Source organism: Saccopteryx leptura, chromosome 7, assembly GCF_036850995.1.
Source record: "Saccopteryx leptura isolate mSacLep1 chromosome 7, mSacLep1_pri_phased_curated, whole genome shotgun sequence".
NCBI lineage: Eukaryota > Metazoa > Chordata > Mammalia > Chiroptera > Emballonuridae > Saccopteryx > Saccopteryx leptura.
The window spans coordinates 81,585,889-81,609,233 of record NC_089509.1 but is presented as its reverse complement, the minus strand read 5'-3'; the positions used below and the strand labels follow the sequence as shown (position 1 = coordinate 81,609,233).

At 38.0% G+C, this 23,345-nt stretch overlaps 1 protein-coding gene across 3 annotated transcripts in view; it reads right to left on the bottom strand.

The window, feature by feature from the left end:
• The window catches only part of SLC39A10 (solute carrier family 39 member 10), a 191,813-nt gene that overhangs the window by 89,100 nt on the left and 79,368 nt on the right, over window positions 1-23,345 (bottom strand). Inside the window, exon 1 of one of the 3 annotated variants that reach the window (XM_066345183.1) lies at window positions 10,613-10,666. The exons of the other annotated variants lie outside the window; for them this stretch is intronic. The gene's annotated coding sequence lies outside the window, so the exon portion shown is untranslated. Of the gene's footprint in view, window positions 1-10,612; window positions 10,667-23,345 lie in introns of those variants that run through there. 3 annotated transcript variants of the gene reach the window in all.

The window sequence follows — 23,345 nt, the reverse complement described above, 5'->3', positions numbered from 1 at the left end:
AAAAAGACAATATAAATAAAAGTAATACAAGTATATCCATTCTGACCCATTTGAAATTTGGAAATAAGCCAAAAATGTTTTCTTTTCTGGGCCAAATTTCTGTTTGAAAGCTAAAGCATGCCATTAATGGGTGGCCTTAAACTTTAGTTATAGAGCCAAAATCAAAATTACCCTTCTTAAGACTCTGTATGTATAGAGTACTAGCTTTTTGTTTCACAGTAAATATTAGGTTTAATATGGCCTTTCTTGTTCAAAAAAATGTACACTGAGCCCAAAAGAATACATTTACTTCTTGTACAAGAATGTAACATGAACAATCTAGTTGGAGGGGTAGGGAAGAGGAGATTGTGTTCTTTTTTAATATTTTTTATTTATTCATTTTAGAGAGGGGAGAAAAGGAGAAAGAGAGAAGGGGGGAGGAGCAGGAAGCATCAACTCCCCTATGTGCCTTGACCAGGCAAGCCCAGGGTTTCGAACCAGCGACCTCAGTATTCCAGATCAATGCTTTTATCCACTGCGCCACCACGGGTCAGGAGAGATTGTGTTCTTATAATAAAAATTCATAAGAGCACTAAGGCAATTCTAAATGAGCCTAAGCTAAATATTAATATTTAAATGTTACAGCTTATACTTGGGAAAAATCATATTATTGATAGAATAGTACACTCAAAACTAATCATGTCATGAAAATACATGCCCTTGTATCATTTGGCAGAACAGCCCAGAAAACAATGAACTTTTTATTAAATGGATCTCAAATTCTGCTTTAAAGTGACATCATTCATTTACATACAAGACTTTCACCTCTGCTTCCTTTATATCTGTTTCAGTTATGTTTTCTCAGCTTAGCAGACTTAGTTTATATAATTACTACTTGGTGACATTATCTCTTTGGCATCTCCAACTATTGTTATTTTTGCTTGTTCCTCAAACCGAGATATAAATGATGTCTAAACTTTCTTTTGGTTTTTATTTACAAGTCCCTTTGCTACATTCACCATGATTATTATTTTTTTTCAAACACTTGAATTCTCTCTAAGCCCCCTGTCATTAAAACTACCTTGACCTATGCCTAGGAGGTATGGCTGACTACGTAAAAGTTTTCATATTGTCATCTAACTGCTTCATATGGAAAATGTTCACTTTAGTAGGTCTATCTAACCCAAAATACTTTTGGAAATGTTAGAATGCTTAAAATGAAAGGGGCTCTGCTGGATAATTTGGTTGGTTAGAGCAGGGGTCCCCAAACTACGACCCGTGGGCTGCATGCAGCCCCCTGAGGCCATTTATCTGCCGCCCCCCACCCCCCCGCACTTTGGGAAGGGGCACTTCTTTCATTGGTGGTAAGAGGAGCATAGTTCCCATTGAAATACTGGTCAGTTTGTTGATTTAAATTTACTTGTTCTGGCCTGACCTGTGGTGGCGCAGTGGATAACGCGTCGACCTGGAATGCTGAGGTCGCCGGTTCAAAACCCTGGGCTTGCCTGGTCAAGGCACATATGGGAGTTGATGCTTCCTGCTCCTCCCTCCCCCTTCTCTCTCTCTCTCACTCTCTCTCACTCACTCTCTCTCCTCTCTAAAAATTAATAAAAGAAAAATAAAAAAAAGAAATCAAAATTAAAAAATAAATAAAAAAAATAAATTTATTTGTTCTTTATTTTAAATATTGTATTTGTTCTCATTTTGTTTTTTTACTTTAAAATAAGATATGTGCACTGTGCATAGGGATTTGTTCATAGTTTTTTTTTAATAGTCCGGCCCTCCAACGGTCTGAGGGACAGTGAACTGGCCCCCTGTGTAAAAAGTTTGGGGACCCCTGGGTTAGAGCATTGTCCCAAAGCATCGAGGTTGCCGGTTCTATCCCTGGTCAGGGCATATAAAGGGGCAGATCGATGTTCCTATCTGTCTCTCCTTCTCCCTTCCTCTCTCTATAAAAATCAATAAAATAAATATTTTTTAAAAACTTAAAGGGAAAAACAAGTGTAATAATAGGCTCAATAGTAAGAACCAATGTGTTGTAATGAAAGCACAGATTTAAATCAAATAGACAAGTTTGAATCACAGCACTGCTGTTTTCTAAGTAGGGGACATTATTAAAACTATCCGGCCTCAGATTTTTCTTCTACTATCTATGCAGATTTAATGAATGAGGTTTATAGCATCTAGCATATTTTCTTAAGCAAGGAGAGTTGGTCATTGGATTCATTATAATAGGTAACTGTTCTATAAAAACACAATTAATTTTGGGGTGCTCTATATCCCTCCCCACCCCCTTTGTCTTTTGTTCTGGGAATCATCAAGTCATCAAGGTCTGCCTGTTCTTGAACAGTTACAATAAATCTGCGTGTTAACATCTATCTCTCCAAGCCAAACTTGTTTCAACGTTGGGTCATTTCATACTTTAACAGTTACACATTTATTCTGGCCAATTTGTGCATCTCTGAATTGGTGAAACTTTTACCAGTAAAATGGTCATTTCTAATCGTGCCAGCCCTGCACCTTAAGCATATCCTCTAACTGAAGAATTATATTAAGTGGTATTGGAATGCTTCAAAGCATTTGGAAATAATAATAACAGGAGTTATGGGACTACTTACTTCTCCTACAGGTAGCTTCTAAATCAGTGAGTGTGGCTGAATTCCACAAAAACGGAAACAGACTTTTGCCTCAATGCTGAGTTCAATACCAAGAAAATGAACTCCGATACATATTGTCTTTAAGAAATCAAAGAACTCACAATCCAAATATCAATCAATTCTTAATACTAAATATGCCTTTAAGAAACATTCAGCTAATTTCTAAACATGTATCCTTTTTAGAAATTTGACCTTCTTTCCATGTATTTTACATTACAAAGCATCTAAAAATACATAGTGTATCTCCATGTATTATCTAAACAGACTACCTAAATGATGTGTATTCTAATTTTGCCTGTCTGAGCAATTAAAATGAGTCACTCTCAAAAAGTAAGGCTCGCCCTGGCCGGTTGGCTCAGCGGTAGAGCGTCGGCCTGGCGTGCGGGGGACCCGGGTTCGATTCCCGGCCAGGGCACATAGGAGAAGCGCCCATTTGCTTCTCCACCCCCCATCTCCTTCCTCTCTGTCTCTCTCTTCCCCTCCCGCAGCCAAGGCTCCATTGGAGCAGAGATGGCCCGGGCGCTGGGGATGGCTCCTTGGCCTCTGCCCCAGGCGCTAGAGTGGCTCTGGTTGAGGCAGAGCGACGCCCCGGAGGGGCAGAGCATCGCCCCCTGGTGAGCAGAGCTTCGCCCCTGGTGGGCGTGCCGGGTGGATCCCGGTCGGGCGCATGCGGGAGTCTGTCTGACTGTCTCTCCCCGTTTCCAGCTTCAGAAAAATACAAAAAAATAAAAATAAAAAATAAGACTCCAGTAAGCACTGTCACTGAGCATCATACTGTCACACTCACTAGTGTCAGACAGCACAGTTAAAAGGAAATGAGGAAGCCCAATGAATAAATTACATCTTGAATGATTTTTGATACAAATGGAAACTATGGACAATCAGTGTTCTATTTAAAAAATATTAAATCCAGACTCTTGAACTCTCTACTTATTTTTGGAGCAAGCATTCTCCAGTGCCTTGAACCGATCTCTGAGATACCAGACCAGCAGGAATTTGGGGAGGCAATAAAGGAGGCATCCAGGAAGTGCAAGAGACAGCTTTCAAGAAGGTGGCTTTTAGAGCTGAGCAGCTAGCTAATTGCTCAGAACCTGATATAGAGCAACACTCAAACTTTGGATACAGTCCTTTCTTCTGTTTTGTGTGCCTAAAATAATGTCTCACATGTATCGTTCAAAAATAGTTATTGAATGAATACATGGCTCTTGACGGGACACTGGTGGCGGCGATGAGCTTCTAAAATGAGGATCTTACAACAGAAACTGGCACAAGGTTTGTGGTGGAGTTTTGCTGACAGGGATCAGGAACTGTATCCTTAAGTACAGAGTGCTTGCTCAGCAGAGGATTTCCTATGTAGTTCTCCATGCCTAAGAGATCCACAGACAGAAGTTTTCTAACCTGCGGACAACTTGAACTATCAAATTTAAATCTAATGTAATATCTAACTTCCATCTCAGGAAGTTTTGCCCCATATCTCATGCATATAAGTTTACAGTTTAACCCCTTTTTCTCTTTTTCTGAACTCTGGAGAAATAGTTTTTTTTTTTTTCTTCTTTTCTTTACCGAGAAAAGGAGAGAGACAGACAGACAGGGACAGATGGACAGGAAAAGAGAGAGATGAGAAGCATCAACCCATAGGCACTTTAGTTGTTCACTGATTGCTTTCTCATATGCGCCTTGCAGGGGGTTGGGGGGAGACCTCAGCTGAGCCAGTGATCTCCTTGATCAAGCCAGGGACCTTGGGCTTCAAGCCAGCGACCCCTGGGCTCAAGATGCTGAGCCTGCACTTAACCTGACCTTGGAGCTTTGAAGCTGGGTATTCAGTGTCCCAAGCCAACATTTATTCACTATGCCACCACTTGGTCAGGAGAGAAACATATATTTATATTTATATAGTACCTTTATCTATTTTGAAGGAAGTCACCATTTGTTCTTCTTTTCTCTGGACTAACTCAAATATTTATATATTTTCATGCTACTATTTAGCTATTAGCTATTTTTTCAAACCTTTTAATTATCTTTGTTTCTCTTTGAATGTTTTCCAGGATTTTAATGTCTAAAGTTCCAAAGCCCAAACTTGAACATAATATGTTGGTAATGGCTGGTGGAGGCTGATGTTGAATTATTATTATAAGATCACTTTATGCTTCTTATCTCAGTTTATGTAGACCTGTATCAAATTTTGTTGTTGTCTTTATTATTACATGCTCCATTTGTGAGTTCATCTTTTCCCTTAATTTCTGAGGCAGTCATCTTTAATACTGGGATTTCACAGACCTCACTGCATTCTCCAGCTTTCGCATATATAGTTTCTTTCCTCAAGTAATTACCTTTGTGTGAATCCAAACTAAATCTTTATTTCTAAACACATTGTAGTTTTAACCCAGTGCTAAGCAAATACAAACAGTACAAATACAGTATTGATATTTGAAATCCAAGACCAAATTCATTTTCTTTATTATCTCTCCATCCCCAAATCTGTAAGTCAGTTTTTGACTTAAAAAAAATCACATCATTTTATATTTCTTACTATGAATTCAAGACTCTGACATGACCTTCCTTTTCATCTACCTGTCTCGCCACTTCTCTTTCTCCCTAACTTCTCCCAAATCAAATCCTACACCAGGGATGGCAAATGTGTCCATTTTAATTAATTGGAAGTGGCTGCTTGAAACAGTATGTTTTAAGAAATACAATGACAGATGAGTCAGGTCTACTGTGAAGGGGTGGTGGCAATAGCAGCTTCTATGTACGATACTTGCTGTACATCTTACTACACTAATTGAATATTTAAACTTTATTAACCTTTCCTTTGCTTTGGTATCCCATGACTTTTTATATCCCTAGACTGGTCTCCTAGATACAAGTCTTGCGTCCTTTCTTCAATGCTCTCAAAGTTATGTTTTTTAAGAAGTATTTAATACAGGTATTTTGACAGAGTAGGGGCATACAGAAACAATCAGGTCTGCACCTTACATCACATACCAAATATGTATGAAAGATCAAAGACTTGAATGTTAAAGGCAGAGCTGTAAAGGTGCTAGAATGTAACATGAGAAGAATTCATCATGGTCTTGGAGTAGGGAAGGTCATTTCAAACTATGATTTAAATTCCTGGAATTGCCCTGGCCGGTTGTGTCAGTGATAGAGTATCACCTGGCATGTAGAGTATCCCCAGTCAGGGCCCATAAGAGAAGCAATCAATGAATACACAACTAAATGGAACAACTAAGTAAAACAATGAGTTGATGCTTCTCTCTGTCTCTCACTCTACCTTTTTCTCTCAGATCAATGGGAAAAAATCTTTTTTAAGTACAATAGTTTTAATACATAAAAAACTTTTAGAAATCAACAAGAAAATTACTAACAACCCAATATAAAAATGGACAAAGAGCCTGACCAGTAGAGGTTCAGTGGATAGAGTGGTGACCTGAAACACTGAGGTCTAAATTCAAAACCCCGAGGTCGCCAGCTTGAGCATGGGTTCATAAACATGATCCCAAGGTTGCTGGCTTGAACCCAAAAGTAGCTGACTTGAAGCCCAAGGTCACTGGTTTGAAGAAGGGGTCACTGGCTTGAGTCCAAGTTTGCTGGTTTGAGCAAGGGGTCACTGGCTCAGCTTGAGCCCCTCAGTCAAAACATGTACAAGAAGCAATCAATGAACAACTTAAGTGAAGCAACTATGAGTTGATATTGCTCAGTCTCTCTTCTCCCTTCCTCTCTCTCTTCTTCTCTCTCTCAAAATCAATTAAAAATCTATTTAAAATAAAAATGAGGAAAGAATGCTCAGGGCACTATGTGGGGTACTGGTTTGGAAACCATAGAAAAAGCTAAAGGAGGTGAGACAATGTCTGCCATTAGGTAGTTTATCAACTAGACAGAGAGGTAAAAATAAATATAAGGTCTACCGGAAAGTTCTGTCCGTTTCTATCACAAGTTTCGACATGTAAGCACATGTTTATTTGGCGCATGTGTGCCTCTCTATTTTTATCACTTAATGTATACATACTGAAGTAGCAAATTAACTAAAACAAAGTTGATTCACGTTAGTCTTATGTGTGAAGCGATAGTATACCCATGGCTACTGATAAAGTTCATTTATGCCACTGTAATTTTTACGTATTTCAACAAGGAAGAAATGCTACAGAAGCATGTAGAAATTTATTGAAAGTGTTTGGTGAAGGAATAATACCGACTATCACTTGTTTTTGTCCTTACAAAATTTTTTGAAGGGCAAAAAATTCAAAAATGAAAAGATATAAAAAAAGCACTGGTTCACTTTTTTGCATCAAAAGATAAAACATTTTTCAAAAATGGGATATACAAATTGCCCTCATGCTGGCAAGAAATCATTAATAATAATGGCAATTACATTATTTAATAAAGTTTATTGACGGTAAGAAAAATTTGTATTTTGTTTTATTCCAAAAACGGACAGAACTTTCCGGTAGACCTTAAATACATATAAAAGTACAGGGCAGAATGCGTTCATTCCCTTAGGAGTTATGAATAAAGTTGCACGGGATTTAGAGTAAAGAAGAATTCTTAAAAGTATTATATATTTGAAAATTTCAGTAGTATTTGAAAAGGGGTTTTCAAAGACAGATGTGATTTTTCCAAGAAAGGGCAGGGTATTTAATTCAGAAAATCAAATGCCTACAGAGCCAGTGGCACATTATGCATACAGTAATCTCTCCTTATCCAAAAATGATCCGTCCCTCAAGACTCCCAGTAGATTCCTGAAACTGTGGATAGTACTGAACCTTATATACACTTGTTGATTCTTATATATACAGACCTATGATAAAGTTTAATTTACATGTGAAGCACAGCAAGAGATGAACAATAAAATAATAACAGAGCAATTATCACTATATACTAGTAAAAGCTATATGAATGTCCTTTCTCTCTACCCCTCTCTATCTTTCTCTCTAATAACTGATCTGATAACCCAGAAGGCTACTAACTGACTAATGGGTGGGTAGCGTACAGCACACAGATATGCTGGAAGAAGGGATGATTCTCAAACAGGCAGGACGAGGCAAAAGAGCATGAGATTTTATCATCCTACTCAGAAAGTTTCACAATTTAAAACTTATGAACTGTTTATTTCTGGAATTTCTCATTTAATATTTTCAGGCCCTGGCTGACTGTGGGTAACTGAAACAGCGGTTAAGGGGGGACAACTGTGGAAGTGAATAAATTTGCCAAGTGGATACCGATTAAAAACAGGATCTAGAGGTTCTTCAACTTGGCAGCGTATTATTAATATTACCTGAGAGAGTTTTAAAATCCCCATGCACAGGCCATAACCCAGGCCAATTCAATTAGAAACCTGGGACGGGGTGGAGGGGGGTGGGAAGGAAAATGGAATGGGGATTGAACCAGGTATCTGCATTTTTACAAAACTGCCCAGACGATAACATGGACCAGCGGCATTCTCATCACCTGTGACTTTTAAAAAATGTAGAATCCCAGGCCCCACCCTGGACTTACAAAATCAGAATCTGCATTGTGATATTATCTCCAGTGATTCTCATATACACTATCAAGTTTGAGAAGTCCTGCTCTGGAGAACCTTGTGCTCTTCCAAGGGAGTGGCCACTCATTATGTAGTATCAGTATTTTTTTTTTGAGAAAATACAGACTCTAGGTGTAGATATTTTAATTTTTTCACTTACACCTGACCTGTGGTGGCGCAGTGAATAAAGTGTCAACCTGGAACACTGAGGTCGCCAGTTCAAAAACCTGGGCTTGCCTGGTCCAGGCAGTTGATGCTTCCTGCTCCTCTCCCCTTCTCTTTCACTCTCCTCTAAAAATGAATAAATAAAATCTTTAAAAAAATTTTTGTTCCACCTCTACTGCTGGCAATCACTCAACTGAAATCAGTCAGAAGCCATTGAAAGATGCCTGAGGCCGCCCAATTTGAGAGAGAGTAGTGGCTCAGTGGCATTTGTCTAAAGGCTCAGTGACATTTTTAATGTGGGTTTTTGGTATTTATTTTTTAAAATAATTGAGCTACTAGAGCATCCTTACCAACATTATTGTGTAGCAAAGTTTAGTATGTAACACTGCTCTCAATTAGGTGGATAGAAGTACCGAACTACCACCCGCTCAAAACTCTCCTTCCCAACTCCTTTAAGGAAAATTTAAAGGGTATCTTGGAGATATATAAAGCTAGCAGGGGTCCCCAAACTTTTTACACAGGGGGCCAGTTCACTGTCCCTCAGACCGTTGGAGGGCCGCCACATACAGTGCTCCTCTCACTGACCACCAATGAAAGAGGTGCCCCTTCTGGAAGGAAGTGCGGTGGGGGCCGGATAAATGGCCTCAGGGGGCCGCATGCGGCCCACGGGCCATAGTTTGGGGACGCCTGCGTAGAGGTGTGGAGGGCTTGGAATGCTGAGTACGAGCTTAATTACTTAACTTTGGTAATGTCAAGTCCCTCAATATTCTAAAGCCAGGGTTGTAAATGTGCTAGGAAAAAGAAAAGCTGTCTCCTTCATGATCTGGTTGGAAATATACCTGGCAGGAAGGAAGGAGTTGAAGATTGTTGGAACGAATATTCAGCTCCTACTGTGTAACGGGTGCTATTCCCAGTCCTTTGACTTTATCCCTTGGAAGCGATATTCCTAGTCGGCCTGCTTCCTGGAAAGTTTATGTCACTGTTGCTAAAATGAAGTGACCTCACGAGATAAAAGTGTGGCTGAGTCAGAGAATCCATGGCTTCGATTAGATACTGTCAGCTGTGCAGTGGTGTTGTCTTGACTATCAAGGACCACTGAGTCCTGGGGCTGAAGAAAGGGAGGGAGAGGTGTTCTGGACAGGAGAAGACACGCCTCAGAAGGTCTCCCTCTATTACTAAAGATTTTGACAAGTTACAATTTTATTTATTTATTTTTTTACAGAGACAGAGTGAGAGTCAGAGAGAGAGAGAGATAGGGACAGACAGACAGGAACGGAGAGAGATGAGAAGCATCAATCATCAGTTTTTTGTTGTGACACCTTAGTTGTTCATTGATTGCTTTCTCATATGTGCCTTGACTGCGGGCCTTGTTTAGCAGACTGAGTAACCCCATACTCGAGCCAGCAACCTTGGGTCCAGGCTGGCGAGCTTTGCTCAAACCAGAGGAGTCCGTCCTTAAGCTGGCAACCTCGGGGTCTCGAACCTGGGTCTTCCACATCCCAGTCTGACGCTCTATCCACTGCGCCACCGCCTGGTCAGGCAAGTTACAAAATTTTAAATGGCAATACTAGCACATGGATTTCAAAGAATAAATATCAGCAACCATTTTCTCTTGCTTTCACAACCCTTATATGATGTCATTCTCTTTTCAGTTATGTTGTTGCCCTGAATAACGTTTTTACCTACCTAAAATCCACTTCTCTGGATAAGTAACGAATAAAAAGTCATTCTAAAGCCTTAATCTGTTGAGCCTCCACTGCACGAATACATGCATAATTATTGCTGAAATACACTAGGCATTTTTGTAAATAATCCATAAAAGCAAAAGTAAAAAATTTTACAGAATGGGGTTCTGTAAGAAGTTTTTGACAAATGGTTTTTTTTAAAAGAAATTTCTAAGCACTTTCAAAAATTTAAATGCTCAAAGAACATAATCACTGAGAACAGCTGTAAGCTTCTTTTATGTGTTTATAAAGCATGCATTTATTTTTGTTTTTAAGATGTACACAAGCATGGTAACAAAAGAAAAGAGAAACAATGTAATGTATTAGGCAAGGCACACAGACCAGACAAAAAGGAAAAAGAAATCTCCCTTTGAGCTGAAAGGAAACAAAATGTTCTATTAGCAAGGAAGAAGAAAGACATCTCTGAACAAGAAATATTTTTCCCAGCAGTGATCTAAGCGGTCTCAGGAGGTGGGGTGGGGGTATAGAAGGGTACCGGATCAGAGAGAATTGCTATGGCCCCCACGAACAGAACTCTGATTTATATAACAAATCAATCCACTTACAGGACTGGTTTAACTTCACCTGTTGTTGGGAGGTAGGTTCAGTCCCTTCTCCTTCTTTGAATGAATGGGAAAGGCTATCAGCTCACCGCTGCCTCCCACCACAGGAATGTGTGCTATCTATCTGTCCAGTTGTTTTGAAAGCCACAGCACTTAAAGGAGCTGTATCAACAGGTTCCTCCTGCTCCCTAACACTGAGCTAATTGTAAATGCTTAATGGGAACCTTGAGCGAGTTATACGCTATCATAAGAATTCAAAACCAGCTCTAGCAAAAGTGGGATTTTTTTTCTAAATAGAATTACAATTTATATTTTTATCACTTCAGCTTTTTGAGCCTAGAAGTATATAGAGCTAACAAAGGGCTATTTCACCACAGCTTAATACAAAGCCTGTTTTAAGGAAAGCCTGAGAGTTGGCCTTGGAATGTCGGTTAGAACAGAGAATTCTTTCCCAGATGGAACTAACTACTTGTGTGGTTTTAAAGAGAACTAAGGAGACACAAAAATGTCCTTCCAAGAAACATAATAAATGCCAACCTTTTTCTACATTAATTATCTAGTACATTTCTATGGCCACTGCCCTTCAACACAAATATTTCTCTTTTCTCTCTAAACTTTGGCGTACATGTGTACTTTCCATTCTATCTTTAAATAAAACTGCTTCCAGCACATGAACGGTGAGGTGTAACACTCATCATAGAAGCTTCAACTCGTCCAGCCCTAAAGGCTAAAGAAATTCTAACCATATTTTAAACTTCTACCTGTGACTGTTAAAAACTGAAAATTGACATTTTTTTTTTAGTTAGATGAACTCTTTTTGGTTAAAGTGTTGATGTCCAGAACTTGGCATGCTATGTTTGCATAGCCATTTGTCACTATTGTCATAGCATTTGCAATGTACTTCACAGTATGAGGTAGCTACTCTTAGGAGGGAATATGGCTTGATATAATTTAATCTATGATGAAGTATCTCAAACTATAATAGGCATGAACCTAATTGAAAATGACTACTACATGCTTTCAAACCATAAGGGATGATGTTACAAAGAATATGTATATTTCCCTAAAACTAAACAAATAAGAACACAATTAAAAATAAACTAACATTCTCAAAATGAACACATATTAAAAAATTATGCTTAATCTTAATGATAGAAATGAAAATTTCTATAATAGAAAACTACTGAACATATAACTTGCTTATTACCATGCACTGATTATTTTAATTGGCCAGTTTCTTAGATGAACTGTATATAAAAATTAGAAAGCAATATTGTTTAGGTAATTGTCTACATAATTTATTAAAGTAGTAGATTTTAGGGTTCAATGGAATAAAGTTAAATGTTGAGGATTTTCCACATTTGAGGAAGCAAATTAAGTGGCAACAAATAGCAGAAAAATCTAGGGGAAGAAGAATAAGGAATCAAAAGGTAAGAGTCAGCGATGGAGAGTAACAGTAACTGAACAAAACAATGAACACGGAAAAGATGCACTTCACCGTTTTCCTCAGTTTCCCTGGGATTTGTTCAAGAGTTCGGACTCTTTGTGTAATTAAAAAACAAACAAACAAAAAAACAAAAGAAACCCTTGTAGAAGAAACACTCAAAATCAAACAAACTTTCTAGTGAACTTGGCCCTGGTACTTGCAATTGACACTGTGATTTTATCACTTCTTAAAGGGACCTGACATTTAAATTTCCAAAGGGCATGGAGTACTTCCAAAAGTGAAGCAAAGAAGTCTGTAATCATGTAAGCACTACTTATTTAGCCACTGCAAATCCAGACGATCAGAGACCTCTATAAAATGGGAATTATGAGTTTAAAGTTTTATATTAACATGCCTGTACATTTCCCTTCACCCCTCCCTCTCTTTCTTTCTTCCTTTTAATTTGAAAACAGGATTTTTATTGCCCTTTAATTTTGGTGCCAAAATAATCTGAAGAACTAATGTGAGCAAGATTAGCTGGGAGCCTGTAAACCCTCTCCACAATTCTATTTACCACAGAGAGGCAGCCTAGAAAAAATTAAGAATCCACAGTAGATGATCAAGGCAGCTTTACTTAAAATAGTCAAGTCATGAAAACAAGGCAAATACTCAACAGGGAAGGGCTAAATTGTGGTATATCCAGTCAATGGAATACTATATAACAAAGGAACAAATTATTGATACATGGAGCAAAATAATTGAATCTCTGTGACTTAATTTTTTAAAATAAAAACAAACCATACACCAGAAAGCACATAGTTCGTGATTCTACTTATATAAAGTTCAGAACCAGCAGAGTTAGCAGAGAAGGGTCACTGAGTGGGAAGGGCCACCAGGGAGCCTTCTGTGTGCTGAAAGAGATCTTGATCTGGTTGATGTATGCAGGTCTATCAGGTATTCAAACATTCATTGACCTTTACACTTTAAAATTTGTACACTTCCCTGTATATATGTTATCTACAATTAAACTTTAAAAAGTGAAGTTAAAAGAAAACTCACAGCAGAAGAAGAAAGTACATGTTACAAAGCCTTCACCAAAATGCCAACAGGTTCAACAAAGTTAAAAGAGAGAGTCCCATCTTTAAAAATACAGAAAAATAATCCTTCACCCAGGTGATGGCAAAATGACCAATTTGTTGTTTTTCTTTTTAACATTTCTTAGCCTACTAGGCATAACAAGCAGGATTTGGGAACTTCAGTTTTATAATTTCTCAGTTAGGGAGCCCCTTTCATCTCCCTAATTTCTTTTGAGGGAGATTGTTGTAAAGAGTAAGTAACTAGGAATACAAAGAGGAAACAAATTATTTGGGTTTCAGATAGAGCATTAAAGTTTGACCTCAAGTTTACTTCACTGTTGAACAGAATGGAAAAGTATTGTTTAGGACTAAAAGGTGTGCATGGGGTCGGGCTTTCCTTTCTGTTCTCTGTGAAAAAACACTTGATGGATCTGGTAGATTGGGAGCAAATAAAAGAAAAACCAATATTTATTTCTAGTCAAATTCCTGTGATATAATTTATGTTGTTGTTTTTTTTAATAGAACAGTGGCAAAGCAAATCTCTACCTCCTTACTCACTTTTTCTTTCTCTCCGGGTTTTATAGTAATACCAATAATTCTTTTGTCCTGTTCGCATCCCTCCAGATACTCTCAGCTCTGGCAGAGGCTGTGACTGGTGAGGAATGGAAGGAAGGACGGTGCCTTGGCTTTTGAGCTTTATGTTCTGGCATTCTGATGTTGTTTGAATGTTTAACCACTAGACTGCTGCCTCCTGTGCCACCCAAAGTATTGCCACTACAACCTGGCTGGCTGCATTTATGAAATTATTTTAAAATCCTAGACTAAAATTAATGGAGAAAATTATGAACAGTGTTACACCTGAGCATTTTATTTAAATACTATGCAAGGGGGAAGGGCTAAAAATTTAGAACTTATATATATATATATATATATATATATATATATATATATATATATGTATTTTTATATACATTATCACACTTAACTCTCTTGAACCTGTAGAAGCTAAAAATTAGTACCACCAAGTGAAAGTCTCAGGCCAAGGAACAAAAATACTCAATGTGCATAACCAAGGTTCAACCCAGGTCCATCTAACTCCGAAAGTATTTTTTCTCACTACTGCTCAAGCAAGGTACTTACTCAACACACACAGAGCTTAATTATTCCCTTATCCCATGAAAAGAGCATATATGGTGAATGAAATCAGCTAAAATAGATGGCAATCTCCTTGAGGGCAGGTGTGATTACTCATCTGTTAGTGTGGCATAGAATATTACCTCTATGTGTTAGGTGCGTACTTTCAAATAGGTGCATATGCGATAGATGTTGATTTTCTTTTTAAAATTACACAACACACTTTCTTAAAGCACATGTAAGCATCTACATCATTGTCATTTTGGATTCAAATACCTGCTGGAAAAATAATATTTAGTCAATAAGAAGGATGGTTAAATACCAATTGATGGCATAACCCAAAGAATAAAAACTTGAGTACTAAATTACATTTGCTGGCCTTTTAAACTTGAAATGCACATTGGGTAATATTTCTGCTGCACCAGGAAAACCACCAAGGATAGAGTCTTTCATAGTTTGTTTCATGGTTTAACTGCCCTTAAATGTGGAATCACTTCAAAGAAAAGAACGTGCAAATACAAGCTGCTCTGCTTGTACAAGATGAAACCAAAATGGGCAGACTCAAATCCAGCTGTTAGTAAAATTACACTCTGATGACCAGTTCTTTACACCGAAGAATCCAAAAGCTGACTGAATACTTTTTCTTTATGACTTTTCTCTTTCATTTTACTTTAGCTTATTTGTGTGAAAGAAAAGCAAGATTTAAATTCTTAATGCTGAAATTAGTTTATTTACTGTTAAATTAAGTCAGAAATAATTATACTTGTGTTTTTAGTTGCTGTATTGTTAATGAGCCTTTGCAGTTAAAGACATGCAGAATTCCAAGGTGATGTACTTTGTTATTTACTTTATACTAGTAAGATTTTCAGTTTGCTGGATGTTGAGTAATCAGAATTTCAAGTTATATCACAGAATAAAAGGAATTCTTATAGAGGCTCACTTTGGCTTTCAGGTAGAATTATCCAGGCTTTTAAGTTTGTGATTGCTGTGATTCTGCTGCAGAATTCTCCTGGATGAGTTTTTTATGATTCTAAACCCATTTGTAAGTAATCGGTTAATCCCCATTAACTATAAACTTGTTTGGTTAGGCCCATTTATGAGATTATATGAAAGAAACCAGTATTTCTTTCTTTCTAGATTTTGTCTCTCTTATTCTGTTCATGTTATTACAGTAAACAAACATTCCTGAAATTTTAACAATGTATGTATATGTACTATAAATGTTTTCTTCACTATTCCAGAATATTTACTCTTACCGTTTACTTTTGTGGTTCTCCATAATTTTTTGAGTTGTCATTATCTGTTAAAAGGCATGCTCACTCACAGTGGCTCATGGGGTGGGGGATACCTCTTGATAATCATCGTGGCTTGTTTTAGAGAAATTCCAACTGCGTCCTGCATAAAATCCCTTGTCTACATTATGGTTCTTAAATTAATCTGTCTTTGCCAAGAAATCTTCCTATTCTTTCTTCTCTATTTTTAATGCTTTCCATAGTCTCAGCATTCTCTAGATTTTAACTCACTTTTTTTTCTATTCCTTTGTATGAACTTATGTATTTCTTTCTTTTGTTTAGTAGCCACTTTATTTTATTTTAAAATCTTGAAAGTTTTTATTTTTGATCCCAATTGAGTCCCATGGTATTGCCAATTCATTAATACATCAAAAGTTTATTGCATGACATGGTCCCCAAATGTGGCACTTCTTGCTGTATGTGTGCGTATGGGTGGCATATCTGTCACTCATACTGATTCTTGTGCTATTGAAGACAGTGTTACCCCCAAAATGAAATATTAAAATACATGTTCAAGTATTTAGCCCAAAACATATGGTTTATAAAGTAACTATACCATTTTTTAATGGCACATGTGTGTGCGCGCACACACATACACATACACACACAAAACAAACTTACCCTTTAAAGAAGATAGATGATTTGGGCTCTTTAACCTCGTTAATTTAATCCAATTCAGGTAACAGTTATAGAAGCCTGTCAGGTCCAGAGGCTGCAGAGACCACACATGGAAGGATACAGCAAGTCCCTTCTTCTAAATTTACATTCATTTAGATTACTTGGAGTGCTAGGGTTTTCATTCCCCAAGCTTTCTATAAAGTGTTTTCCTTGAGTGAGCAGTGACTGTTTTCACCAGCTAGCGAGGATCTTAGGTTTCCCCCGTTTTAAAGCTTCAAGTTGTTCTTCAATTATTCTTTTTATGTTGTGCAACCCTCGGGGGTTTATATCTGACTTCCATATTTAATGTATTTTAATTCAGCCTGTGATGATCTATATATGCATTCATGAGCTCATCTTCCCCTTAGGACTTACACAGGTAGCAGCGATTACACTGGCATTCTTTACTACTTCCTGGCAATTAATTGCAAGTCTGACTTCAAGAATACCTTTATTTCTACACTTGCATCCAAAAGTTTCGGTGAGAGAGTGATCACTTGATTAAATAAATAAAACACGGTCTTTTGGACTGATTTTTTTATAGCGCCATGGATTGGCAGCACACACATCCTGGCTTTTCCCTTTCTTTACCTGCTTCCCCCTCCACCCTTCTTTATTTCTGTAAATGATCCCTTTGAAATTTGGAAGGTTCGTATCACTTTCTCATAGCCTGCATGCCTATTCTACCCGAGTGAGTATATTTTGTAAGTATAGTTTGCCTATCTCACCGCCCTAAGAAAAACAATACGTTTTTCATTTGAAGAGAAAGCAAAGCATTTTCCCTTCCATAACTCTCCTCCTTTGGAGAGAGAAATGAGAATGGAAGAGAGAAGTAATGCCCAAAACAGAAACTAGTGCCACTTGATTTAACTATATGTGCCACCTGCAAAGGAGGTCATTGCCGGGAGGAATTTTTTTTTTTACAGGGACAGAGAGAAAGAGAGATGGATAGATAGGGACAGACAGACAGGAACAGAGAGAGAGATGAGAAGCATCAATCATCAGTTTTTCATTGCGACACCTTAGTTGTTCATTGATTGCTTTCTCATATGTGCCTTGACCACGGGCTTTCAGCAGACCGAGTAACCCCTTGCTAGAGCCAGTGACCTTGGGTTCAAGCTGGTGAGCCTTCTTGCTCAAGCCAGATGAGCCCGTGCTCAAGCTGGCGACTTCGGGGTCTTGAACCTGGGTCTTCCGCATCCCAGTCCGACGCTCTAACCACTGTGCCACCGCCTGGTCAGGCATTGGGAGAAATTCTTAACTGAAATGATATCATGTACCACCACCCACCAACTTTTCAAATATTCCCCATTCCCCGCCCCCTACCTGCAACCTCCTCCCTCACTTAAAGATTGTCCTACCCTATAATATAGTCATTTCTACATTTTCTCATCTCCTCATTAGGATTCTGCTGCTCTTGGTACTCTGCCCACAGCACATAGCCTGGTCCTAGGCTTTGATAAATTTTTACTAAATTAAAATAAATTCTTTGGCGTGGCTCAGGATTCCTTTTTTCTAGCATGTAGACACCTTCATCTTTACCTCACCTTATTAAAGTCACCAAAAACAACATAAAAAAAGTAACATGGTTGACTTTTAAATTGCAGCCTAAGAAAATTTTAATACTTTTTTCCTGAAAGAGCTCAAAATGAACTGTTCCTAATGTTTGGTAGCGTAGGCCTCAAGATGCAGACCAAAATGTCTTTCTGATTTTAATTGCTTTCTGGCTAGCATGGATGATAATCAAGGGCAATTAAAATATGTTAAATGCAACTTTCACAGGTTTACAAAATGAAATGAAGCTAACACTTGAGCTTGTCTTCAGCCACAGCTACGTAGTGCACAGAATCATAAAAATTTGATGAATTACTGGATTGTAGGGTTCCATGTTCCACACATTCAGATCTGTTAGAGCCACAGACTAAGTTGCCTCAATTTTTTCATTTGCAAACTTTAATTGGGGGGAGGGAGACACCGAGGCTGTGAACCAATAGCGGTGCAGTGCTCCTTCGTACCGACCCTGTGCACACGGCGCTCAACTATGCAGCGCGAGCTATCAGACCAGCAGCGTGAGAGGGAGGAAAGAAAAGCACGTGTCCTGCTGGTAGGAGGGTGCTGTGGCAGATCAGATCAGTTTAGTTAGAGATAGCAGGATTTTAGTTTACTTTGTTCATTAGCCTCTACATATAAGTGAAATCATTTAATACTTGTCTATTGAGATATTAAGATTTTTAACAGAAGATCAAACTATGCCCTTATATCTGGGTCATGGTTTAAATAATTATAATTACATTGTAACCTCTACGAATCAACTTATCTTTATTTCTTTCTGTCAACTAGACTTTCTAACATGTTTCTTTATTTTTTTATTTAATACATAGGTTTAAATGGAGAATTAAAAGTTATAATGCTTTTCATATATTGAAATGCCATATGTGTGTGTGTGTGTGTATATATATCTTAAGTAATTACCATAATGTTCTACTTACTGAGTAAATGCATAGTCTAGGTATACATGAAGTTGGTTATGAAAAACTTTTTGCTCATTTGAGACAAAAACTTTAATAAGTATTTGTGATGCTAGGTCAAGGAGCAGTTTTTTGCGGGTTTTTTTTTTTTTTTTGGAGGGAGGGAAGTGGCCGACATTTCAAAACTGTCAGGGCTCTAGGTCACCGAGACAGCGCTTTCAAAACTGAAAGGCTAAGAATGTTGCCCTTTAAGGGATCATTAAAACTTTGGAGGAAAAAATTCCACAAAAGACTGAGAGCTGTTTCCTGTTGAGGTCAGAAACAGCCTGCGTCTGGCCAGGAATGTGGAAACCATGCAACAGATAGCTCTCTGCCCAAGGTGTGGAAAGTGAGCACCAACAGGAAAGCAAAATGGACATGGAGGATGTGATTCACTAGATTAGGAGACAGGCAGAACTGGAAACCCTCTACTGTCTGTAAAGACCAAATGTAGACTGGGCCATTAGACCCAGGCTAAGGAGGCTTGTCATAGGTGCTTGTACTTTGCATCTCTTGCTCCATCTTACTGTTTTCCAGATAATGTTTAAGAGTGTGATATTTGAGGTCAGATAGACCTGGGTTTGAGTCCCGCATTGTCATTTATTATGTTAGTTGTATAACTGCCACTGCCATACCCATCACCCGATCTCAAGTTTTCTTGTATAAAAAATGAAATGATAATTATACCTACTCATAGAGTACTTGCACGGGTTGGATGACATAATGTATATAAATAAAGCACTGAGCACAATGCCTGTCATTCTCAGTGAATTTCAACTAAAAACCAGTAATGAAACATCAACTACTTGGCCTCTCTTATCTGTAAAAAAAAAAAAAACAGAGTCAAGGAAAAGCCATGTAATATAAGAAATCAAATAAATTGTATCCCTCTGATCAAGGGCTGCTGTCCACCCTATCCTCTTGTTATTAAAGATTGTCTTCATACCTCCCATTTTTGTTATTGTCAGAAGCTGCTAAAGGCATTTCTTCAACAAACATTTAACAAGTGCCGACTCTGTTGTCAAGCAGGCGCTGTGAGCGGGGTGTATTGGGAAACACCTCACGAAGAGAGTTGAAAAATAGGTAATAAACAAGATAAACACAAAATAAAATAATTGTCACTTGTATAAAGAAAACAAATGAGATTCCACTCTAGATGGAGTGACAAGGGAAGACCTCTCTGAGGATGAGAAATTTAAGCTACAAAGCCAAATTTAAGACCGAGCAGACACAGTTCTCTCCACACCCATGGCCTTTCTCTGTAGCACTGTGACAACTGCCAGCCGCATCTACCCTGGAAAGCCTCTGTAGCTGCTGGCAATCACAATCTAGAGGTGATCCCAAGAAATATTTAAGACAGACTAGTTTCTGCCAAGAGTGATCCTGGGGTCAAGGTCATAGATAGAACCAAAGGGCAACCACAGATACACTTGTGTAGACTGTTACTATGGAAGAACACTAGGGGAGCCAACTGCCTAGCACAGGGTTGTATCCAGCTACTTCTGAGGAAGAGGTGATTTTTCTACTTCACTCAAGAACTAGGAAGTGGCCCCATGCAGCCTCAAAATGAAAGCACACTCAAAAGCCAGTGAAAGGTTTTTCAAAAGTAGAGTGGCATGAAAGACCTTAGATGCCATCTTAGAACAGGTTTCAGAGAACCTGTATTACTGTAGGTTTGCACCATGACTTACATCCCACAGCTCAGGCGAAGCCTGTATTGCCTCCTCTTGGCATCAGAGGACTCAGGGATTGTCCTGGCCTTCTAGCTCAGTGAAGCACTTAGAGGCCAGAGGACCAGAAGCTAGGGCCCCCATTGCCTAAGTCTTTACACAATCCACTTCTTTCCATCACTGTTTCCACAAAAAGGGCCTCTGTCGAGCAGGGTTGGTCCCCAAAATTGTGACTAATGGCCTCCTTCTTGGGCTTTCAAAACTGAGCAGTACTTGTCGGAGTTGGAATAATTCTCCTTCATAACTGGAACAGAATCATTCTTCCCAACTATTTAAAGAACATGCCCTAAAGAATCCCTTTGTAGAAATAATAAAAGAAGAAATAGAAGAAAAATGTAGGAGACCATGACCTAAAGACAAGAGTATGTCAAGTTAATGTGTGCATACTTAGAGCAGTATCTAATTAAAATAGTTCAGGGAGAGGAGGGTTGTGTGGGGCAGAGGAAAGTTTTTATAAGGAATTGCATTAAATTAGTTTCAGTATATTTAACCCCCCAAATCCACACATCATATTCTTGGCCAGCTTTCTTACAAATTAAAACTTAAAATTATAAAGATAAATTCTCAGGCTAAGGCATGTTTTGGCCTAATTAACAACTCCTTAGACTAGTAAGCAGGAGTCTGTGATTTTAAAGATAGCACTTATACTTAAGGCGAGAAGTAACAAAACTGGCCAGACTTGATTCCTATCAAGGTTTCTTTGAAGGGAGTTAAAAAAGAAAAGTAAGAAAAAGGTAATAGTCTTAGAGAAATGAAATAACAAAATACAGAGCTGGAAATTAATAGTACGCCAATTTTATGTGGATTTTAAGACATGAATGGAAAAAACTATAACTCTCCCACTACTTTGAGAGACTACTCAAGTATAACTCTAGTTAATAAACTTCACAATTACACAGCAGTTGTCATTGCCTTTCCAGAAATCCTGGTTTTCTGAAATGCCAGTGTATCTTACAATTCTAAGGAGTGTTGTAAAAAGCTCAAAATATAAGTAATGTTGATTTGCCCAAATTTTTGAAAAGAAATATATATGAAATACAACTTTTTGGGGGAATGGTGAAGCTACTCTTAACAGACTGATAATCTTGGTTGTAAGTATTTTTATTCTTGGGCCACAAATATGACTGATGACTCTTCTAAAATAATCATGCAAAGAAACATAAGCTTTATAAAGGGAGAGTACATTAAAAATTTTTCAATCACTAAAGGATGTGCTTATGATATACGTAAAAGTTTTAGTGCCACAGTCTCTCTTCTTTCTGGCTTCCTCCCCCCCCCCCCCCCCCATCCACTGCTGTTCATCATTCCATCACATTAAATTTGTGATGACTCTCCTTAAATATATATATTTAAGTTCTTTTCCTCTGGATATTTTCTTTCAGAACATTATTTCAAGGCAGTTTATATATAAAAACAAATAATTAGCAATCTCTTGAAGCTTAAGTAATGATGAATAACAATAATAATCATAGTCAAGGTTTAGATCATGTAGTCATTCATTCATTTACTTATTCATATAACAAATGTTAATAGAGAACTGAGAGGTACTCGTAATGTCGTAGTAAACAAAACTTATCGGTACTATCAGCCTACTTGACCTAATTGACATAGTCAGAGCACTCCATCCAGAAACAGAATTCACTTTTTTTTCACACTACATAGGACATTCATGAAGATTCATCAGGGCGCTGGCTAGGTGGCTCAATGGATACAACTTCAATCTGAGGTGTCAGAGGTCATAGGTTTGACATATATAACAGGGTACATATAAAACAATAAATGAATACACAATTAAATGGAACAACTAAGTGAAACAATGAGTTGATGTTTCTTTCTCTCTCTTTCCTTTCCCCCTCCCTTCCTCTCTCAAATCAATGAAAAAAAATTTTAAAAAGATAACGTTATATTTTGGGTTTAAAATAAACATCAATACATTTAAAAGGATTAAAAATTAAAAATAACAACAACTATGCTTCTGACCATAATGGAACAAAACAAGAAATCAATAATTTTTTAGATACATGGAAAATTCTCAAATATTTGGATTAAGACAACATAACTAATCCTAAAAAACATGTGGTAAAAAGAAGAAAAAACTTTGAAGTGAATAAAAATAAAAACAAAACATAGCAAAAGGTATGTGATACAGCTAAAGTAATGTTTGGTGAGAAATGTTAACAGAAAAGAAAGATACAAGATGGAATGATCTAAGCATTTACATTAAGTCACCAAATTAAAAATTAAAGATGGATGCTTACATTTTCTATCATAAAAAAAAGAAATAAGATCAAATTAAACACATGGTAAATAGAAGAAAAAAGATAAAAAGCAGAAATCAGTGAATCAGAAAATAAACAACAGAAAGAGAAAATTAATGAAACTAAAAGTCTTTTCAAATAATGTAAATATCATTATTTATTAGGGAAATGAAAACTAAAATCATATGAATCACTACAATAAAAACAAATTAAAAATATGGACAATACCAAGTTTTGGTGATTATGCTGAATCACTGAAACTCTTATGCATTGCTAGTAGACACAAAATAGCACAACTACTTTGGAAAAACTATTTGCAGTTCCTTATAAAGTTAAACATACAGGCCCTGGCCGGTTGGCTCAGCGGTAGAGCATCGGCCTGGCGTGCGGGGGACCCGGGTTCAATTCCCGGCCAGGGCACATAGGAGAAGCACCCATTTGCTTCTCCACCCCTCCCCCTTCCTCTCTGTCTCTCTCTTCCTCTCCCGCAGCCAAGTCTCCATTGGAGCAAAGATGGCCCAGGCGCTGGGGATGGCTCCTTGGCCTCTGCCCCAGGGGCTAGAGTGGCTCTGGTCGCAGCAGAGCGACCCCCCCCCCCCAGGGGCAGAGCATCGCCCCCTGGTGGGCAGAGCCTCCGCCCCTGGTGGGCATGCCGG